Below are 18,971 nucleotides of genomic sequence, written 5' to 3' on the forward strand. Positions count from 1 at the left end.
GTCTTGTGCATAGGAAGCTCCACAGGGACATGGGGTATGTGTTACATCACATGAAGGCATGAAGTACAAATATACAAGGTTCAACATGCATGTTCCACCTGCTCAGCTCACAGCCCAGGCACCTTCATGACCATGTAGATGCTGTTGTGACTGTCCATGGGTGGGCACCATGTTCCCTTTGTTCCCATATGGGGGCTCAATGGCCACCACATTCCAAATGGAACTACCCAGCCACAGTGTTTAATCACCATGTGTCATATACCAGCCCTGTATGCTGTCTTGTTTGTCACCCAACCAAACCTACATACCAATATGTGCCTGATACCCTTCACCAACATATATATCCCACCTTCCCAAACAATTGCAATGTGTTCCCAACATGGGTTACACATCACACTCCATTTTACAGCCATGTACTGGTGTGTAGATATGTTGTGTATTGATGTGTAATGTTCTCTCACACATGTCATAGCAGGGTCATATACTGACACACACACATATATATATATATATATATATATATATATATATGTGTGTGTGTGTGTGTGTGTGTGTGTGTGTGTGTGTATACCTATACACTTCAGTATCATGTATATGTGTGTATGTGTCTGTTTGTATATATATATATATATATATATATATATATATATATATATATATATATATATATATATATATATATATATATATATATATATATATATATATATATATATATATACATATATGTAGACATAGACACACATATATATATATCTGTATGTGTATATGTATGTATATATATATATATATATATATATATATATATATATATATACATATGTGCATATATGTGTAGATATCATTATGTGTTGTTTATACACTTGTATATATGTATAACTGTCCAACGAGGTTCTGTAGACATACACAGCTGTGAATATGTATCACACATATATGTATCTGTATGTGGGGTGCATACAAACATCTGGTCCACACCCTTGTAACTCTCTTTACTTCACAGCTGAACTGTTCTGCCTTGCTGCAACACAGACAGGTGTCACAGACTAACATTAAGAGGGTATATATGGTGACAGATTTTAGATAAGCATATTATACTGCTATGGCAGTTCGGCATGCTATGTTACACTTTAACATGACTGTCCTTCAGGTGGTGTGGTCTCACACCTATGTCTCTATCATGGCAGTATTAATACCCCCACCAGCCGTTGGCCACAGTAATGTACAGAACACAGATCTCATGGGTCACATCTTTGCCATTCACTGCTGATCTGAACAGTTGACAAGTATGTCCCCAACAAGGACTGACACAATTGTCCAGAGCAGTTGTTGAGAAGAACATCATTACATGAACAATTACTGATGGCACATATGAATCTTTTCACATCACAAGTGGGAGGATGGCATAATGGTTAAAGTGTTTACCTTGCAGACACAAAATGCAGAGTTTGATTCTCATATGGGGTAATTGGCTATGCTTGAAATGGCCCACTAGGGCAGTTAGTCTAGTATTAACCTCTCCATGCTATTATTCTATGCCCTGTACTACATGCAAGTACATACATATCTGTCTCACAGCTTTGATGTTTTTTCCCCCCTGTAACACAACCCTGAGCTTTGTTTTTCTCTCTATCTCTCTCTCTCTCTCTGTCTCCCTCCCCCTCTCGCACATGATCAGGTGATGGCCTCTGCACCAGTCTGTGTCCACCAGTTGCTAATTGCATGCAGCCTGCTGTGTAGTACTTCAGATAACCACTGTCAAGACAACCCTGTACTTTAAGTTGTTGACGTCTGTGGGCATTGTCCCTTCACCTTTCCAGTATGGATGACATCCTTCCTGTGTGTGGACATCAGTGTTACAGACAGCAGGTAGCAATACCTCTTACAGCAGAACCTGCAGACACAAGCCAAATCCACATTTGGGTAAGGTTCCAGACCTACAGACAGTGTGAGTAGTGTTGTTGTGTGCAATGTATCTTGTTGATCTTACAGGGTTTCTGTGTACATGGTACTTTTGCATGGAATGTTGTCTGTATAGCTCTCAACTGTGGGCCTATCCATATGATACTAGGGGGATTGGCTGTTAGGCTTTGTCTGTGCACCACACAGGTATTGTCCCAGATATATCAGTGGCATTCTGTCTGTTGAGTGCTATCAGCACATGGCTGCATCCATTTGTATTTCAATGTCATATTCCTGCATAAGGGTATGCTGCAATGAATCCGGTAACACCAGCAATTTCCAGGGTGTGTAACAGCAATATTGCAAATATGGCCCTATGTTCCTGCCTCTGTCCTCCAAATATATCCAAGTCTTTGTCCTGCTGTGATACAGAAAGGGGTCGTTAGGTAATGGCCTATCATTATTTACCACTAGCATTACTGCTATCATCCCGGTCATGTCATGGACTCCCACACCAACAGTTGGGCCAAGTCCATATATATATGGGGGCAACAGCTGGAGAACAAATATGTGCCCTTATACATTCAAGAGGTAAGTGTGTGGTACGCAGTGTTCCTTGCCCTTGTGCAGCCTTTTATGGGGGGGGGGGGGTTCAATGCCATTAACCTAGGCTATGACACCTTTTTAGGGATATAACTGTTAAGATGAGGGTCATTCAGTGTGATAGTGAGATGTTAGGTTAAGCAATGTTATGTACAAGATACTGTGATATTAACAAAAGTGCTACTTTTCCCCCTAGAGCTTGACTACAGGGTGTAATTGGAGGCTGATGAACTACATCTGTAATTGTTGATTGGTACGTATCTTGAAGGCAAATCCTATTTCTACTGTTGTACTAATTGAAAGCCTTGGCCTGGACAGCATAGTATGGTATATATCCACATTGCTTGCATCTACTGTTTTGTGTGGGCCTTGCATTCATCACTGATTAAATATTTCAAACCTTATGTAGTATAAGTACTGGCATACATTATTGTATAGTACACAAATAAAGGTTATCTGTGTATGCATACCTGTGTGTTGTGTCATGTCCTTTGAATTGTGGGTGGGTATACGTTTAATGTCAGTATTCTCATTTGTGGGAACGGTTGCCACACTACACATTTCACAGGTGGCAGTTAAAGGGCTTGTGGCTGCGGGATATACTTTGCACCCAGTACTTCCACACTACTTCTACATATGTATGGCTACTAATACGTTTTGTCTGTGTATATGTGTATGTACCTATATATATATATATCTCATATGGCTATAGCTATATATATGTTTATATATATATATATATATTATATAAATATATATATATATATATATATATATATATATATATATATATATATATCATCATCATCATCATCCTCTTTCGGCTGTTCCCGTTAGGGGTCGCCACAGCAGATCACCTGTTTCCATTTCTTCCTGTCCTCTGCATCTTGCTCTGTCACACCAACCACCTGCATGTCCTCTCTCACCACATCCATAAACCTTATCTTAGGCCTTCCTCTTTTCCTGTTACCTGGTAGCTTCATCCTTAGCATCTTTTTCCCAATATACTCAGCATCCCTCCTCAACACATGTCCAAACCAACGTAATCATGCCTCTCTGGCTTTGTCTCCAAACCTTCCAACCTGGGCTGACCCTCTAATATACTTATTCCTAATCCTGTCCACCCTCGTCACACCCAGTGCAAATCTTAACATCTTTAATTCCGCCACATCCTGCTCAAACTCCTGCCTTTTGTCAATGCCACTGTCTCCAACCCATATAACATAGCTGGTCTCACTACCCTCTTGTAGACCTTCCCTTTCACTCTTACAGGTACTCGTCTGTCACAAATCACTCCTGACGTTCTTCTCCACCCACTCCATCCTGCCTGTACTCTCTTCTTCACCTCTCTTCCACACTCACCGTTACTCTGAACTATTGACCCCAAGTATTTAAACTCATCCACCTTCGCCACCTCTACTCCTTGCATCCTCACCATTCCTCTATCCTCCCTCTCATTCACACACATATATTCTGTCTTAGTCCTGCTGACCTTCATTCCTCTTCTCTCTAGAGCAAATCTCCATCTCTCCAGGGTCTCCTCCACCTGTTCCCTACTCTCACTACAGATCACAATGTCATCTGCAAACATCATAGTCCACAGGGACTCCTGTCTGATCTTGTCTGTCAACCTGTCCATCAACATTGCAAATAAGAAAGGGCTTAGAGCTGATCCTTGATGTAAACCCACCTCCACCTTAAATGCATCCATCACTCCCACTGCAGACTTCACCGCTGTCACACTACCCTCATACATATCCTGTACCACTCTTACATACTTTTCTGACACTCCTGACTTCCTCATACAATACTACAACTCCTCTCTAGGCATCCTGTCATATGCTTTCTCTAAGTCTACAAAAACAAAATGCAACTCCTTCCGACATTCTCTGTGCTTCTCCATCAACACTCTCAGAGCAAAGATTACATCTGTAGTGCTCTTTCCTGGCATGAAACCATACTGCTGATCACTAATCATCACCTACCTTCTTAACCTAGCTTCTACTACTCTTTCCCATAACTTCATGCTGTGACTGATCAGTTTAATCCCTCTGTAGTTACTACAGCTCTGCACATCACCCTTATTCTTAAAAATCGGTAACAAAACACTTTTTCTCCATTCCTCAGGCATCCTCTCACTTTCCAAGATTTCATTAAACAATCTGGTTAAAAACTCCACTGCCATTTCACCTAAACACCTCCATGCTTCCACAGATATGTCATCTGGGCCAACAGCCTTACCATTCTTCATTCTCTTCATAGCTATCCTTACTTCCTCCTTGCTAATCCATTGTCCTTCATGATTCACTATCCGCACATCATCCAACCTTCTCTCCCTCTTATTCTCTTCATTCATCAGCCCATAAAAGTACTCTTTCTATCTCCTCAACACACTCTCCTCACTTGTGAGCATGTTTCCCTCATTATCCTTTATCACCTTTACCTGCTGCACATCTTTCCTAGCTCGGTCCCTCTGTCTAGCCAATCGGTACAGGTAATTTTCTCCCTCCTTAGTGTCCAACCTTTCATACAACTCTTCATATGCCTTATCCTTAGCCTTCGCCACCTCTCTCTTTGCCATGCATGTCATCTCCTTATACTCCTGTCTACTTTCTTCATCTCTCTGACAGTCCCACTTCTTCTTTGCCAACCTCTTTCTCTGTATACTCTCCTGTACTTCTTCATTCCACCACCATGTCTCCTTGTCATCTTTCCTCTGTCCATATGTGATACTAAGCACCTTTCTAGCTGTCTCCCTTACTAGCTTTGCTGTAGTTACCCAGCTATTTGGTAACTCTTCACTGCCACCCAGTGCCTGCCTTAACTCATCCCTGAACTCCACCTCACAATTACCCTTTTTCAATTTCCACCACTTGATCCTTGGTGCTGCCTTCACACTCCTCCTTCTCTTCTTGATAACCAGCGTCATCCTACAAACCACTATCCTATGCTGCCTAACTACACTTTCTCCGGTCACAACTTTACAGTCTCCAATCTCCTTCATACTGGCCCTCCTACATAAGATATAATCCACCTGTGTGCATCTTCCTCCACTCTTGTATGTCACCATATGCTCCTCCCTCTTGTTAAAATATGTATTCACCACAGCCATGTCCATTCTTTTCGCAAAATCCACTACCATCTGACCTTCTGCATTCCTTTGTTTAACACCATACCTACCCATCACTTCCTCATCCCCTCTGTTCCCTTCACCAACATGCCCATTGAAATCTGCTCCAATCACCACTCTCTCACCCTTGGGTACAGTCATCACCACTTCATCCAATTCACTCCAAATTTTTTTTTTCTCATCCATTGCACACCCAACTTGTGGAGCATATGCACTAACAACATTCATCATTACACCATCAATTTCCAGCTTCATAAACATCACTCTATCCGACACTCTCTTCACCTCCAAAACACTCTCAGCATACTGTTCCTTCAGAATAACTCCTATGCCATTTCTCCTCCCATCCACACCATGATAAAATAGTTTGAACCCACCTCCGATACACCTAGCCTTACTCCCCTTACATCTGGTCTCTTGCACACACAATATACCAACCTTCCTTCTGTCCATCATATCAGCTAGCTCTCTCCCTATACCAGTCATACTGCCAACATTCAAAGTTCCAACCCTCACTACCACAGTCCTAGCCTTTCTCCTATCTTCCTGCCTTTGGCCATGTCTTCCACCTCTTCTCCTTCTTCGGCCAACAGTAGCCCAATTTCCGCCAGCACCCTGTAGGCTAACAGTACTGGTGGCAGTCGTTGTTAACCCGGGCCTTGACCGATCCAGTATAAAAAATTTTCTTGGTGACTGCTATATTGATGCCAGCTTCGGCTTAGACACTGTCTCTGGCACCAACTGTCAACCTTACAATGACTGCTATGACCTTGGCACTGAGTGCCGCTTTGGCACAGTGCACATCTTCGATGCCTATCTCTGCAATTATGACTATGTATGTATCTATATACAATTGATTTTATATGATTATTTGTGAGTCATACATAAATATATATACCTACATATAGCTGTCTGTCTATATTTACAGATATATATCTGTCCATATGTCCATGCCTGTTCGGCTCATATTTTGGCCTGTACCTCATTCTCTTGGCAAATGATATGGATGATCGCAGCAGTGAAGTCAGTAACTAGTGCTGACACTTTTGTTTCAGACTTCATCTCCTTCGACATATGTGTTCTAATACATATAACTGTGTAACTAGCAACATTTTAAGTGTATTAGAGCATTAGTCGACATATATCCCTATTTGTACCCACAGTGTGGAATACTTTGTCCAGATTTCTTGCATTAACAAGTTGTGTGGTATGATATTAACACATTTCCTGTACTGTTGATTGATTGCGCTGGATGATATGTTTGGGAAAACATCAGGCTATGTATATCTGCCATGGTTTAGTGGTAAATCACTTTGTGTATGGAGTGCAGGATCCTGGGTTCAAGACAGTTAATTTTGTTGCTGGGCAGAACAAGGGCCATTGGATACAGAGTGATTAAGGCACTATTAAGCAGTTGTAAGCGAGTTTGCACGAGTTTGCGAGATGGTAAGCACTGCCAAGCTCTGCTTATGTTTTCTTACAGTCAGTTAGCTTCAGAATTGCTCAGCCTGTGTAGGCATAGCTTACACCCGCGCAAACCCGCTTACTGCTGCTTAAAAATGCTTACTGATGCTTACCTCTGTGCTTATTTCTTTAAAAGAAAAGAAAAAGGGGGTTCATAGTTTCATAGTATAGTACTAGTCTATCTGCCCTGGGGCATTTGTAAGCCTAGCCATAGTGATGTGGCTTTTGCCACCCCATGAAATGGTACAAAAATGTACAGAATAAATCTAGAATACTGTGCCTCTGTCTAGTAGTGACACAGTGAAGGTCCCCTTATATAATAGAATTAGTTTACTGTGCCCCTGTCTAGCAGTGACACAGATGTGACCCCTGGGGTAAACTTACGATCTCCCATCCACTCATCAAGATTTCTCTTGAAGAGAGTCAGTGAGGGCTCTGCCTAATACGAACTGGGATCCTGTTCCAAAGCATGGGAAGCCTCTGGGTTATGAATCTATCCCTCCAGCATGTCCTATTCATACTTGTGCGAGGTTTAAGTCTTTAGCTCGTGGTCCTGATGGATTTGGATTTTTGAGGTGGAGCATGTCCATCAGATCCTGATTGGACATGGCCTTGTACGTCAGGCAGAGATCACCTCTGTGCAGGCGGTATGCTACTGAATAGAGCTGAAGTTTCTTTAGTCTGGCAGAATAAGACATATGTTGGAGACCCTTGATCCTTTTGGTGAGGTACTTTTGTGGTCTCTCCAGCTGTTGCAAGTGCCGGGTGAGGTACATACCAAATGGGGCATTGTACTCAATCATGGGTCTGATGAGGGAGGAATATAGGGGTACAATGACATCCTTGGATCTGGATGTGAAACCCTTCAGGATGAGGTGTGCAAGGTAGAATGTTTTTTCTAACCACTTTGGCAACGTGGGTGTCAAATGAGAGGTTGCTGTCTACTTGGGTCCCTAGGTCTCTGATTACTTTTTCCATACTCAGTGGGTTGCTGTCTATGTGATAATTTGTGGGTACTTTGTTTTTTCCAAAAGGGATGACTATACATTTTTTGGCATTTAGTTTAAGGCCGTGACTACGGCACCAGTTGTCCGTTTCAGTGAGGCCTTTTTGTAGGATGTGTGTATCTGCTGGTGTATCGACTATGGCGCCTAGTTTGCAGTCATCTGCGAACTTTGTCAGCCACAGCCCTCCCATGTTTGCTTTAACATCTGAGAAATAAATGCCGAACAAGGGGAGTCCCAGGACAGATCCCTGTGGGACACCACTTGTGACTGGCTTTGAGTCTGACATTGCTCCAGCGATTTTAACTTTATGGGTTCTGTCCTTTAGCCAGTTTGCAACCCATCTAGTGACATAAGGGTTTACTTTTAAGCTGTTTAGCTTATCTATGATGCCTGAGTGGGGTATTGTGTCGAAGGCCTTAGCCAAGTCCAGGTATGCTGTATGGACTGCTTTGCCGTCATCAATGGCTCTAGTGACTGTTTCAAAAAAGTCAACCAGGTTTAAAAGGCAGGATCTGCCCTTTACAAAGCCGAACTGGGTGGGGTCAAGCGTCTGTAGGTCCCCTATGTCTCCGTTTATGAGTTCCATAATGATTCTTTCCATAGCTTTGCAGACCAGGCTAGTCAAGCTTATGGGGTGGTAGTTTCCAGGGTCTGTAGAGGCACCCCCCTTGTGGAGTGGGACCACTGTTGCTGTACGCCAGTGTTCAGGTACATATCCCGAAGTAAGGCTAAGGTTAAATAGCATTTTTATGTGTGGGTTTAGCTCCTCTTGGAGTTCACGTAACACGCACCCCGGGATACCGTCAGGTCCCATTGATGCTGTGTTTTTTGCTTTGTTTAGGGTGGTTCTCACTTGGACATCTGAGATGACAGGGAGATTACATTCAGCTGGGATAAGTATTCTTCTTTTGGGGGTGAAGGAGGCAAGAAATTTGTACTGAACCTGTCAGCCAGAATGTTAGCAATATCTGTGGGTTCAGTGTATTTTTTGTTGTTGTGAACCAACTCTGAGCATATCTGAGTGTTTCTGCCCAGGTTTCTAACATAGCTGAAGAAGGCTTTGTGGTTATCTTTAGTGTCCTTAGTGATTTTTCTCTCAAAGTTTGCCTTGGATGTTTTTATAAGAGAATGTAGTTTTCTGCTAATGTTGATGAGAGATGTCTTCCCTTGATGGGATTTCGCTCTGACATGCAGTAGCTTCCTTCTTTTGTTATACAATTTGTTTATGGCTGAGGTCCACCAGACAGGATGCTTACATTTGGTGGAGAGGGACTTGGATTTGTTTGGGATTGCATGATCCATGCATTCTTGGAGATGTCCATAGAAAGCATTTGTGAAGGATTCGGCATTGTGGGATGTGGTATCCACTGGCACAGTGGGCTTAAAGGATACCATCTCAGTCTTAAGAAGAGTTAAGTCTGCTTTTGAGAAGTTTTTCACTGTGGTCTTTTGTGCTGGGGGTGGAGGTGGGATATGTATATCCAGGGTGATTAGTTTGTGGTCAGATCTCACTAGTGAGGGGTATACTTCGGTGTGGAGCATTTTGTCCCCATGTTTGTGATGATCAGGTCTAGTATATTATCTCCCTAGTGGGAGAGGTGACTAGTTGTTCCAGTGCATTTGAATTTATGAATTCCAGGAACCTTTGGGCTAGGGTATTAGGGCTAGAATAATGTACCCAATCTATGTTTGGGTAGTTGAAGTCTCCCAGTATGATGGTATTTTGTGATACATTCATATCCTCCAATGTCTTCAGGAAGGCTGAGTGGGGTTCTTGAGATTGGGAGGGTGGTCTGTAACATGCTACCAGTTGTATAGCAGTTTTGCCTATGGTTAGTTGCACCTGTATGGTCTCTGATGCTTCATGTGTTGCTACTAACCTGGAGGTGTGGGTGTCCTTTATGAATATGGACACTCCCCCTCCCTTTGTGGTTTGGCCTGGGTTTTGGGGCCGAAAAGCATGATACGAGGTATAGCCTGGTAGCACTGGGGTGCTCTCAGGAGCCTTGAACCAGGTTTCAGTTACTGCACAGACGTCGATGTTCTCCATGCTGAGGAGTGCATCAAGTGCCTGCATCTTGAGATTTAGACTTCTGGCGTTGAGCAGCATTACCCTTAGTTTTTTTCCATTTTTGTTTTCTAAGGAGGTGGGTTTGTCTTTTGAGCCTTGCCTAAAAAAGGCACTATGGGGGTGGCAAGAGCCTTAGCCAATATCCGGAGCCCAGTGGTGACAGGTGTAAGCCATCCCTTGCGAAGCAGCATGGCTTGTCCAACATATCATCCCAGGCAGACAGACATTGGATCCCCTTAGAATGACACCAGTACTTGAGCCAATTGTTAAAGCTGATCATCTTGTCTTTGTATTGTGGTATCATTCTTGGTGAGGGCAAGATGCTGCTCAGGGTCAGGGTCATACCAGCCTGGGCTACATAATCGGAGAGCTCCTCTATGTCTCTTTTCATGTAGTCCAGGGAGGTACGTCTCAGGTCATTCACACCAGCATGGACAATGACAGAGTCATATTTGTACTTGTTTTGGAGTGACCTGAGTGCGTGTGTTATGTGGCGGTTCCTAGCTCCCGATAGACAGCTCACAGTCACCTTCTCCTTGTTCAGCCTGGTCAGTGGGACATCAGTGTGTCTGACTATGGAGTCACCTATTACTAGTGTATCAGGCAAGGTGCTTGGCCTTAAGGGCTGCGATTGGTCGACACACTGATTTATTGAAGTATGTGTTGCATGTGTTTTGTTTTGAGGTGGTGGATTTTTGGATGTCTGCTTTGGGAGCCTCTGTTGTTTTGGTAAGTTTTTTATTAGAGCCTCCAAGTATGTCTTTGTGTTTTTATGTGTTTGGTTTGCAGTTGTGGTAGGTCTATGTGGGACTGGGATTGTTGTGTGTGTGGTTGCCATCTCCTCCTGTCTGGTCATGCCAGCCCTGAGTTGAGAGAGTTCAGCCTCCAGTTTGGCTATATAGTTGCATCTCTCACATGTATTTGTGTTTGTTGGGAGGAGGAGAGGGTTGTCTGTGTACATGAGACAATTGTAGCATTGTCTCAAGATGCCCAGATTGACCAGCTGAACTGGAGACGATGCCAGTAATCTACCACTCGACATGCTAGAACAGTATAAGGAGTGGTATACCTTTAAGGGAAGTGGGTATTCACAGGGGTGGTAAGTAGATGTAGTGCTTTACTTAGTACGAGAGTGCTTACTTAGTAGAGAAGTATTGAGAACAAGTGCTAGGCTTATAATACAGTGAGTAGTCTGGTTATACTAAGAGTAGAGCTTCCTTAAGGGAAAATTTGAAGAACAGACTTGGCGGAGCCAGAAAAAGTTTAACCTTGTTTAACCGGTGCTGAGCTATGCGTACGACTGCGCAAAGCCATGCAAACGCGGATTTTAAACAGTGAACTACAAAAGAGCTGGAAATGGTCCCAAACAACCAATTACTACAGCTTCTTGTGCTGAGGTCACTTCCCCCAAGGACAGGTAGGCTGCTCAAGGCTCCCCACTCCCACTGGTGAGCAAAGAAACTTCCTTCTATCCAAGTAAGGTAATGGACAACACAGGAACTACACCACAGCCCAGAATACAGCAATGCCTGTAAACTGGTCTAAACTAGTCGAGGAAGGCGGGAAAACAAGGATTATTTTTTTGTTTTTTTTTTGTTTTTTTGGTAGAAACACACAGAAAATGCAGAAACAGTGATAAATTAGTTACATAGGAAAGTGGTGAAAAAAGGGGCACAAAGAGGGAAAGACAGTAGGGAAAATAGCTAGGCATGTGCAGGAAGGGTATAGGAAAGGTCCATAGCTGCCCATTTCTTCTACAGCAGCAGCTGTGCATATACACTAAATTTGCAGGTACATTTGGACCCTCAAACCCCTGGGAGAGGGGTGAGGACAATATATATTCATTGTGATGACAATTAGACCAAATTACATGTGTCCAGTGGACACGTGCAAAATGGACAGCTATGTATGGGGTGAGATTTTTTTGTGGGAATAAATTGCCCTTTTTTTCAGGTGAGAGTGGGATATTGGGGAGGGGTAGTAGGTATTTTTAGGGAGGTAGGTTGGGTAGGTTAACAGACAAGACAAACAAGACACATGCAGGGCCTTTATATGAGACATGTGGGGGGTAAACACCTTGGACGGGGAGGGGTGCTTGGAAGTTACAAGCGCATGAGCCCCATCTGGAAACAATGGGACTGAGGTCCCCACCCATGGGCAGTCACCACTGCACCTTCACGGCCCCAAAGGTGGCTGTGCTGGGGGGTGTGTAGGAGAGGCAGGCTCATCCTCTAATTGTGCCACTCCATCCTCAAGCTGGCATAGCCATTATTGATACTCCAGATCAAGCTCCCTATGCACCACGGCCTGGACCTGTTGACAGATGACAGGTTCCCCTCCATGCCCGCTCTGAGGGGGGAGTGAGCCCCATCCCCTGCAATGGTTCCACCTGAAGGTGGCGTGGGGCCCATGGAGGAGGAGTCCCAAGCTGGGCCCCAGATGTGCTGGTGCCCGGTGCCATGGCCAGCTGAGGTGGGACAGGTGGGTCCGCTGGGACCGGCCTTCCCATACGAGCTATGTTGTTGCAGGTTTATGACAGATATGGGTTAGTAACAGTCAACAGCATTCAGGATTAGTTATAACAGTATGCATAGGTATTCCCATTAACCCAAAACACCAGATGTAACACAGTTGCAGAGCAAGCAGAACATATGCATATATGGAACAACAGTGGCCATTACAAGAGCATGCAGGTTTCATTGATGGCAACAGGCCACCAATATGGGTGTATTTTAACATGGCACATGCATAGAAACAAATGTGAATATTTATTAACCATTAGGACATATGTCCCAACAAAAGTTTGGAGTGTACACATACCAGTTGAGGAGTGTCATTGGGTTATTTTGCACATATGGTAGGGGTGAGAGAGAGAGAGTTCAAGTATCACCTAATATATCCTTGTAATTTTCACAACATTCTTAGTCACTTCAGTAATCTTTCCCTTACATGTATTATCACACTACCTAATGGCCTTATATTTTACACTGGTATGTTTATAGATTATATACGTGACCTGTGTCTTACATACAGGTGTGACAAGATGCAGGTGTTAATGCAACATATGTTGAGTATTGCTGTCATACACTTTGGGTGAGGAGCTAGAATGACAGGTTTGTTTTCATATACATTCTTTGACTATGTACACGTTTGACTATCAGTTATATGTCATTAATGGCTGCCTACATTTCTTGTATCATCACACTGATTTGTCAGGGGGACGGGGTACCAGGCTGATGATATGGGCAATTTATCTGTACATGCTGGACAGATTGGAACAGTTGTGGGGTATGAATACGCATACAACTTTCACTTTGAACATTCTAGCAAATTCTGTACAGTTGTTGGGTGTAATTATGCATACAGCTTTCTATCTGAACATTGTAACAAAATCTGTACAGTTGTGAGGTATGATTATGCATACAACCTAGTATCACTCCCAGGATTCAAACCCCTGCTGTGTGTGACAAAACATTATAGCTAACATCACACTACACTGTGCCGTCAGGGAATTGATGCAAAGCTTTCTACTGTTTTCTCTCTAAGTCTCCCTCACTTGTACAATATGATTGACCTCCTGACACTTCCAACATTGTTATGCAGAACTTCATACACATTTTATCTGCAGACCACAGTGTGGGTGACACTGCTTAAAATACAACAGTACTATTTATAGTATGCAACAGTTCACCAACATATGACAGAATAGTAAACAGAAGCACCCCAGGGGTTATACCTTTATTCACAGACTATTACACATTTATTTCTACTGGTACAACACTTTCTAAGGCTCTTATATTTATTTGTTATGACAGTACATGCAGACTAATTACTAACCTGCCTCACGACACAGCCTTTGCAACCTAGTATCATGGGCTTGCTGGTTCGCAGCCCGCTCATCTGCAGCTGTCAGAAAAATACAGTGATATTTAGCCATACCTATCCATAGTATACACAAGCTAGGCAATTCTTAACTACTTAGTAGAATGAGTACTTAGTCAGTACTGGGGCATTAACCATCTGCTGAGAATCCTGGATCCACTGCTCCATTACATACCCCCTCCTCCACTTCAGGTCAGCATGGTGGTGCCTGACCTGCTCACCAGTCTGGGGGATACCTGTGGCACTGGTGAGGTCATGGGTGAGACTGTCCCAGGCCTCAGTTTTATACTGTGACCCCTGGTACAGGCCCTGCAGTAGTCTTTCCCCATGGTGTTTTACCAGGAGCCATACCATGAGTTTTGACTCCTGGATGCCCCAGCGCTGCACTCTAAAATGACTGCCTTCACCCACACCAGCCATTCTGCCTGCAGTAGGAAGCGCACTCTAAAATGACTGCCTTCACCCACACCAGCCATTCTGCCTGCAGTAGGAAGCTACAACCCCTTATGGAACATATTTCTGCCTGTGTGGTTTAAATACAGCCAATTACCCACACTTTTCCATGATTGGCTGGGTTTGAAAAGGCTAAGCTATAGGCACACCTACTTACCTAAGGTTGACAGTGCTTAAAGAGGTATACCACTAGGCAGATTGGATTGGCTCCCCTACACATTGCTTACTCTTACTAAGTTGAGCTGTGTTGCGGTTAGCATTCCTTAATAGTTAATTAACACTTTATTTGCCTTTTGGCAGTGATTTATTATTCATTACAGGTTCTAAATGTGCCTGGTATTCATGATTCTACACTTCTACTACTTCTACACTTTATTACAATAACATCTCACATCTATACTTACTGCAGTACTCCAGTTCACATATTTATGTTCTGTAGCAGGTTATACCACTTCACACTGTACATAGATTCAGTTCACATGTTTGGTTTGATTTTCCTGTGGTGAGGATTAGTTTGCTGATACTTCATTCATATCTATTGCTATGATGGCTTAGTGGTTAACTACTAGTGTACAGAGTCCTGAGCTCAAGCCTTGCAGAGGCAGTTTATTTTGTTGCTGGGCAGAACATGGGCCATTGGGTACAGAGTGATTAAGGTACTTTAAAGCAGTTGTAAGCGGGTTTGCATGGGTTTGTGCAACTGTAAGCACTGCTAACCTCCGGTTATAGTTTGTTACACTCAGTTAGCTTTTACTTTGCTTAATCTGTGTAGGCAATGCTTACCCCCATGCAAACACACTTAAAAATGCTTACTAGAGCTTATATATGCTTACTACTGCTTATTTGTGCTTAAACCTGCTTACTAGTGCCTTATTCATTATGACACTGACACTTCACATGTGCATTTAATGCGGTATTCTGGTTCACATTTAAATGTTATTTAGTAAGTTATACTGCAAAAGAATGTCAAAAAATGTTCATATACAGATTTCACATAGAAAATGGAATAGTGGGACTCGAACCGGGAATGCCTGTTCATTAGGCAGATGCTCTGACCACTACACTATTGCTGTGTTGCTTCATTTGCATATATCTTCCTTGTTATCCTCTTCAGCCTTTTAAACTGCTTTAATCATAGCTAAGCACTGGGCAAACCCGCACACCTACGGTTAGCTGTACTCGAGGTTTAAAAAAAAAATAAATGGGTTTCTTCATTTTATTTATATGTACTGTTCCTGTTGTACACATGGAGGACTGTTGGTGGTGATATGCAAACACCTATGAGCGGTCTCGCTCATTTATTTACAGTTTCTGCTGTTCTACTTTGCAGGGCCGTGTTTATTCTGAGAGCTCTGCTCTCAGACACGCCCCCTGCACTCATACACGATCCATGTACGATTAGGAGGTCAGGCAGCACACCTTCATTAATATGCAGGGCACTCTGCCGTCCTCCTCCTAAACTGATGCTTCAGTGCAGGACTAGATTAGTCCTGCATGGAAGATTAGTAAATCCAGGGGAACTAGTTGGTAAGGACTTTAGGTAACAATTAATGTTGACAGATCATTAATTCCATGAAAACTATGCTTTTAAACATAACTGCCAATGCAGCTCTTTGACTTTCAAATTTACATTTGCAGTCCCCACTCCATAAGGTATACATAACTTGATTCAAAATACTGAATACAAATTTGTTAAATTTTTTATAAGTTTCACTCTGCTTGGCTAATGTGTTTTTAATGTCCTTTTTCTTGATAGCTAAAACGTGTTCCTATATTCGCTCACTAGTCTATGGTAGTTTTACCTAAGTAAAAATATGGAAAACTGGTGCACTGTTTAGTACAGACAACCCTGCTGCTTTGGCAGTTATAATAATTATTCACATAAACATTAAAATTTAAATGAGATAAAAAAATACTACTGCCCACATTTAGGTTTTTGCACCATTTGCAGTGCAAGTATGGAAATGCCCCCATGATCTAACATATCTTTCAAATTTCATTGTCTTTTATAAGTAAACTTTCGGGTATTGCCAACAATATCAGCTAAGTTGCCATTACCCATAAAACTTTTATAACTAGATCTAACAACTTGAATAATCTTGTAATTGTCAACACCAATAGGTTCCCTAAACGAGTCTAAATGGTTGTGTTATGCCAGTACATGTACACTTATAGGCAAAACATGTCAGTCAGTGGGTAGGTACAATAGTGTGCGGAGTGCCCATGCTTATACCACAGCCCTCCTTTCTATGTTTATTTATAAACTGCACTTAGTCATATGCACAGCTTCCCCCATTCATTTCTGTGCTACAGCCATGGCCAAAGAATCACTCCTTCTTTTACAGCTATACCTGCTTACGCTTTATCACCTACAGAAAATGCTATGCACAGACCTACCTGCAATTCATTTGTGTAACTGCAGCAACCTGCTTGCTACAAATGCAACAACACACTGAGCACTTCAGTCGTGACTGCAAATATGGAATTGCAATTCATTTATGAAGTCTCAGAATCTTTGCAGCTTCATACCTCAATGCCAGTACTGCACTTCTACACCACTGACACCTGCCAATCATGCTGTCTAACAGCTTACACCCAGGACAGCTTCTCTCATTGCCCCACCCTGGTTAGAGCTGCTGTGTTTTGGAGTCATATTACCTTTTAGAACACACTGTTTTCTGACATCCTTATACCAATCTGCAGTATTGAGCCAGTGAGTAGGAGAGTTTTTGTAATGTTATTGTGGTCATTAGTTTGGGAAAAAATGTATCACATGCCTCACATTTATGGTGATATGCACAGCAGGTATCTGTATACACATTTAGGGATTTCTTTGCCTAGGCTTCCTTGAACAACAATTTGTAATATAGCATGTATGTATGTGAAAAAGAATGCTATGTAAGTGTTATCTGTCGCTTTAACAAGTGCCAGAGGAACTCACTGATAAGAGGAAAAACATTATTTATGGTGACTATCCAGAATGAAAAAAAAAAATCAGTTTCTACCACCAGGGGGAGCAATTGTCACATCTGAAATTGTCATTGTGCACTACAATGATGTATTAGTTCATGTATAGTTCGATAACCAACAGTTGGTTTATTGTGCCACTGTACAGTGTCATATTCTGCAGACTCCTAGGATTTGAAACAGTTTGCCTGTTTTACTAAAAAAAAGTGATATGGGGAAACATGAGCAGAACTGCACACTAGCAGTTTAGAATAGATGATTAAGGTATAAGCTGCTTTTTCCTGTAGTTCAGGGTTTGATTCTATCAGTCTTCATTTGCCTGCAGTGTGACTCTGAGCATGTCAGCCTCCCACCCCAGAAAAGTGACTTATACATCCAGTTAACAGATTAATCAAAAATATAAAAAGTGAATATGCAAACATTTATAAAATACAAACTGGGGCTTTTAAAACATATGAAACAATATGGAAAAAGTTTCAACTTCAACAAAAGCATCATAATGTAATTACAAAAGGGAAATAAATGAATGATGTTTAGGTGGTGGTAGTACAAAACATTATTGCATATTTAGCCACAAAATCTTACATGAACGATTAAGTTGAGAAGCAGAAATAACTATTGCAAAGAAACATAACAGTACAGGGAAATGGAGAGGGATTGAGGTTAAACAGCTGAAGCAGAAGAGGTGACTTAAAAGGAAAATGTAACAGTAGCACTAAAAAGTTTAGCTGCAGGACAGATATCCACAGATTAAAAGACTGGAGAACAGTATTTACAAGCACAGGATCCTGAGTGAATTATATATTATGTATGCAGGCGTGTGATAAACATGGAAATAAGTCAAATCAGTAAGACAAATTCATTGGGGAATGTTTTATGGTTTATCCTTTTCAGAAATAAACAGCTTTCTTAATATATTCATAGACAGCTTGTGAAATATACAGGTCAGTGTGAGTTATCATGCATACTTTACAAAACTGTCCTAATTTATAGACTTCATTTGCTGCCTATAAATTACCACTGTATGCTTCTAGATAAGGTATGCTGTACATACGTCTCAACCAGAAGACAAGGAAAATACATAGAAAGGCCCTTGAAAAGTAGGTACATAAAGCAAATAAATCTGGACACTTAATTAGCACAAAATTTTAATACCAAATAGTATATATATATATATATATATATATATATATATATATATATATATATATATATATATATATCTTCCACTGCAAGTGGGAATGTGAGATACTACTCGAAAATACGTTTACAAAACAAAGTAACAAAAATTATGGGAAAATGTAAGCACATTATCAAATAGAACTGGATTGCAAAGTTTTACCACACTATGTCATTTATTTTTGCTTCTGAAAAAAGGAGATGTTAGATGAGGTGTGTCCTCGTTCATTAAATGATTGTTGCCTCTAGTATGTTGGTCATGTAGTGTGGTTTTGTGTGTACTAGACAGCTTCAAAAATCAAATATGATGAGAGGG

The sequence above is a fragment of the Protopterus annectens genome, chromosome 13.part0, assembly GCF_019279795.1.
Source record: "Protopterus annectens isolate FY-2018-M chromosome 13.part0, PAN1.0, whole genome shotgun sequence".
Lineage (NCBI taxonomy): Eukaryota > Metazoa > Chordata > Ceratodontiformes > Protopteridae > Protopterus > Protopterus annectens.